Source organism: Schistocerca serialis, unplaced genomic scaffold, assembly GCF_023864345.2.
Source record: "Schistocerca serialis cubense isolate TAMUIC-IGC-003099 unplaced genomic scaffold, iqSchSeri2.2 HiC_scaffold_1211, whole genome shotgun sequence".
Taxonomy (NCBI): domain Eukaryota; kingdom Metazoa; phylum Arthropoda; class Insecta; order Orthoptera; family Acrididae; genus Schistocerca; species Schistocerca serialis.
The window spans coordinates 232,501-237,500 of record NW_026047416.1 but is presented as its reverse complement, the minus strand read 5'-3'; the positions used below and the strand labels follow the sequence as shown (position 1 = coordinate 237,500).

Genomic DNA, 5,000 nt, shown 5'->3' with positions numbered 1-5,000 from the left:
CTAATGTACAGAGATAGAACAGTTTCGACTGGAACCAGAGTAACCGTATACACGGCACTGATTAGTAATAGATGCAGAGCCATCAGAATACAGATAATATATACAACCGTCCCTATACATGCTGAAAGACTCTGCACACAATGAGAACCACACGTCAGCCAGACACTATCACACACTACTCTCTGCCTCTAACAGGCACACACACAATATCTAACCACCAGCATGGAAGAACATCCGGTGCATCCTCTCCGCCACATTACACAATCCACACTATCATAACCAGACCGGGAGGTCCACCCACAAAACAGAATATCCCACCCTTCCGACATCCGCCATTGCTCAGTTAAGCCACGAACACCCACACATGTCCTACACAGGGGTGCACCCAACATCACAATACTGCCTCCTGTCACAGTACACAAACAATGGCAGGAATGAAAGACACACATCTGCCATAACCTTGGAATCGGAGCGCCGCCTGTCATGAGCCACAAGTGCATCCTGACGTGACAAATCGGATGATCCCGCAGGCATGCACTTACGATAATCACTATCAACGAACCTGCCGCCCCCCCCCCCCAAATACACCTTTCCCTACAACAATGTGTACCTTAACCTAAGCGATATTGTACCTTAACCTCAGCTATATCGTACCTTAACCTAACCTACATTGCGCCTTAACCTAACCTACGTTGTACCTTAACCTACGTTGTACCTTAACCTAACCTACGTTGTACCTTAACCTAACCTACGTTGTACCTTAACCTAACCTACGTTGTACCTTAACCTAACCTACGTTGTGCCTTAACCTAACCTATGTTGTGCCTTAACCTAACCTATGTTGTGCCTTAACCTAACCTATGTTGTGCCTTAACCTAACCTATGTTGTGCCTTAACCTAACCTATGTTGTGCCTTAACCTAACCTATGTTGTGCCTTAACCTAACCTATGTTGTGCCTTAACCTAACATATGTTGTGCCTTAACCTAACCTATGTTGTGCCTTAACCTAACCTACGTTGTGCCTTAACCTAACCTATGTTGTGCCTTAACCTAACCTATGTTGTGCCCTAACCTAACCTATGTTGTGCCTTAACCTAACCTATGTTGTGCCTTAACCTAACCTATGTTGTGCCTTAACCTAACCTATGTTGTGCCTTAACCTAACCCATGTTGTGCCTTAACCTAACCCATGTTGTGCCTTAACCTAACCCATGTTGTGCCTTAACCTAACCCATGTTGTGCCTTAACCTAACCCATGTTGTGCCTTAACCTAACCCATGTTGTGCCTTAACCTAACCCATGTTGTGCCTTAACCTAACCCATGTTGTGCCTTAACCTAACCCATGTTGTGCCTTAACCTAACCCATGTTGTACCTTAACCTAACCCATATTGTACCTTAACCTAACCCATATTGTACCTTAACCTAACCCATATTGTACCTTAACCTAACCCATATTGTACCTTAACCTAACCTAATTTGTGCCTCAACGTAACCTAATTTGTGCCTCAACGTAACCTAATTTGTGCCTCAACGTAACCTAATTTGTGCCTCAACGTAACCCATGTTGTGCCTCAACGTAACCCATGTTGTGCCTCAACGTAACCCATGTTGTGCCTCAACGTAACCCATGTTGTGCCTCAACGTAACCCATGTTGTGCCTCAACGTAACCCATGTTGTGCCTCAACGTAACCCATGTTGTGCCTCAACGTAACCCATGTTGTGCCTCAACGTAACCCATGTTGTGCCTCAACGTAACCCATGTTGTGCCTCAACGTAACCCATGTTGTGCCTCAACGTAACCCATGTTGTGCCTCAACGTAACCCATGTTGTGCCTCAACGTAACCCATGTTGTGCCTTAACGTAACCCATGTTGTGCCTTAACGTAACCCATGTTGTGCCTCAACGTAACCCATGTTGTGCCTCAACGTAACCCATGTTGTGCCTCAACGTAACCCATGTTGTGCCTTAACGTAACCCATGTTGTGCCTTAACGTAACCCATGTTGTGCCTTAACGTAACCCATGTTGTGCCTTAACGTAACCCATGTTGTGCCTTAACGTAACCCATGTTGTGCCTTAACGTAACCCATGTTGTGCCTTAACGTAACCCATGTTGTGCCTTAACGTAACCCATGTTGTGCCTTAACGTAACCCATGTTGTGCCTTAACGTAACCCATGTTGTGCCTTAACGTAACCCAATTTGTGCTTTAACGTAACCTAATTTGTGCTTTAACGTAACCTAATTTGTGCTTTAACGTAACCTAATTTGTGCTTTAACGTAACCTAATTTGTGCTTTAACGTAACCTAATTTGTGCTTTAACGTAACCTAATTTGTGCTTTAACGTAACCTAATTTGTGCTTTAACGTAACCTAATTTGTGCTTTAACGTAACCTAATTTGTGCTTTAACGTAACCTAATTTGTGCTTTAACGTAACCTAATTTGTGCTTTAACGTAACCCATGTTGTGCCTTAACCTAACCTATATTGCGCCTTAACCTGACGCACGTTGTCGCTGAACCTGCTCTGTAATTGTTATGCAACTCGTTAAATTAGTGTAGTGTTGCCTAACCGCAACCCTCGCAATATAGTTCGCTATTCGCACTGCCCGGTCCCCTGTGTATCGCGTCATGTTAAACACCTTGCAGGTGTTGCTGACTTTCCACATGCTCCTGCTATACACTGTAATGTGGATAGCAGCAGGACGTACATGCCCCCCCCCCCTTCCCCCCTGCCTTCGCAAGCTGGTCGTTGAGAAGTTTGCATGTTCAATGCCCTTCGCATGCCGACGTACTCAGCCTACGTTGTGGTACGGCCTGTCACCTGTCCGCCGATGTACGCAAAACCCACAAACTGTACTGCACATTGGTCCGTATGTACTGAATGATACATCGTGGCACATGTGTGACCGTACGACGACTGCGCCTAGCAACGGCAGACCATACAGTCCAAATATTGTGCACGCAGCTACGTGTCGTCTCCCTATAAGAGCTGGATTGCAGTGTGGTACGCCATTCAGACGTGTGGGAGGAACGGACGCCCTGGATGGCGATCAGCATGAGCAGTCTGTTGATGTAGTGGAGCGTGTATTCGGACGTAGTCGTCTCTTCTCACACACCGTGATAGCATGTTGCACCGCGTTCCACATCTGCGACATCCTGCAGAGGCCGGCTGACAGTCGTTCGCGCAATGGACACCGCATACGTACGGGGGCTACCTTCCACGTGTTCTCGAGGCGTGCACATGTTGTTGCGTCTATGTGGGCAGACGTAGTGTGTTGTGACACCTGACACAGGCATGCAATACTCGTTGCAAATGGCGATGGACGTCTACGTTTGCTGGTGACGTTACGCAAATGAACAACAGGTAACCCGTTGTGGTGCGGTTGTTCTCGCTAGAGGTGAATCAGTGTTGGCGACGATCGGTCGAGCTATTAACCGGTTGTTTCAGGGATACCCACCATGCCCACGAACGTGAAAGGGGACCCACCATGCCCACGAACGTGAAAGGGGATCTGGGTGTGAGGCGATACGCGGCGGTGGCTGGGTGGGACCGTCCCCGGCCGGTGAGGGGGGGCCGCCCGGCGTGCTGGCAGCGCGGTGCGTGGGCGCACGCGCTACAGCCGGCTGGTGGGGGCGGCCAGTGGCAGGCGCGCCGGCCGACGGACGCGGCAGGCGGCGCAGCTGCGCGCCGGCGCCCCCTGCTCGCGGCGCCTTGCGGCCAAAGCAGGTCCTCGCGGGCCCGGTGCGAAGCGCGGTGGCCATCTGCAGTGTGCTGGTCCGATTGAGGACTGTGTGCGCTGAGGATGCGCCGCCGCCCGGCGCTCGGCGCCGCGACGCCGTCTGCTGCTCGGTCGCCCCAGCGGTTCTCGCAGGTGGTTTGTATCGCAGCTGTGCGGACGTGTTGGCGCGTGCGCTGTGCTGGGAGAGTTCGCTTCGGCACCCAAGTGGGGCTTTTGTCCTTCTGTGGCGCTGGCGTTGGAGCTGCCGGTCACCGTAGGTGGCGCGTGTTGTCTCCCGCCGGCAATGCCACGACAGCACGCTCCCGGGCCTCTGTCGGCAGCGGCAAGCTCAGTTGGGAGCACGGGTGGTCGCACCTAAAGCGTCTACTCGCCTAACTCCGGGCGATTGCGCCTCTCTCGAACCCGACCAAGTACTTAGGACGGCGCTGCGCGCCGCCGGGACCTGAGAGGGTTTCGAGGTGTGTTGTGCAGGGGAGCTCAGCCTCCTCCTGTTTGCAGAATAATTGAGCGGACGCTTGCGTGTTCGCGCGGGCCCCCGGGACACACTCCCGGGCGGCCGGCTGCTCAGCTCTAGTTGACGCAGCTCCCTGGTTGATCCTGCCAGTAGTCATATGCTTGTCTCAAAGATTAAGCCATGCATGTCTCAGTACAAGCCGCATTAAGGTGAAACCGCGAATGGCTCATTAAATCAGTTATGGTTCCTTAGATCGTACCCACGTTACTTGGATAACTGTGGTAATTCTAGAGCTAATACATGCAAACAGAGTCCCGACCAGAGATGGAAGGGACGCTTTTATTAGATCAAAACCAATCGGTCGGCTCGTCCGGTCCGTTTGCCTTGGTGACTCTGAATAACTTTGGGCTGATCGCACGGTCCTCGTACCGGCGACGCATCTTTCAAATGTCTGCCTTATCAACTGTCGATGGTAGGTTCTGCGCCTACCATGGTTGTAACGGGTAACGGGGAATCAGGGTTCGATTCCGGAGAGGGAGCCTGAGAAACGGCTACCACATCCAAGGAAGGCAGCAGGCGCGCAAATTACCCACTCCCGGCACGGGGAGGTAGTGACGAAAAATAACGATACGGGACTCATCCGAGGCCCCGTAATCGGAATGAGTACACTTTAAATCCTTTAACGAGTATCTATTGGAGGGCAAGTCTGGTGCCAGCAGCCGCGGTAATTCCAGCTCCAATAGCGTATATTAAAGTTGTTGCGGTTAAAAAGCTCGTAGTTGGATTTGTGTCCCACGCTG

The 5,000-nt window shown here is 51.1% G+C and overlaps 1 non-coding gene across 1 annotated transcript in view; it reads left to right on the top strand.

The window, feature by feature from the left end:
• The first annotated feature begins 4,330 nt into the window (after nucleotides 1–4,330).
• Nucleotides 4,331–5,000, top strand: part of LOC126435553 (small subunit ribosomal RNA) — a 1,909-nt gene continuing 1,239 nt past the window's right edge. Inside the window, exon 1 of the ribosomal RNA XR_007580027.1 lies at nucleotides 4,331–5,000. This exon is cut by the window's right edge and continues 1,239 nt beyond it. This is a non-coding gene — a ribosomal RNA (small subunit ribosomal RNA).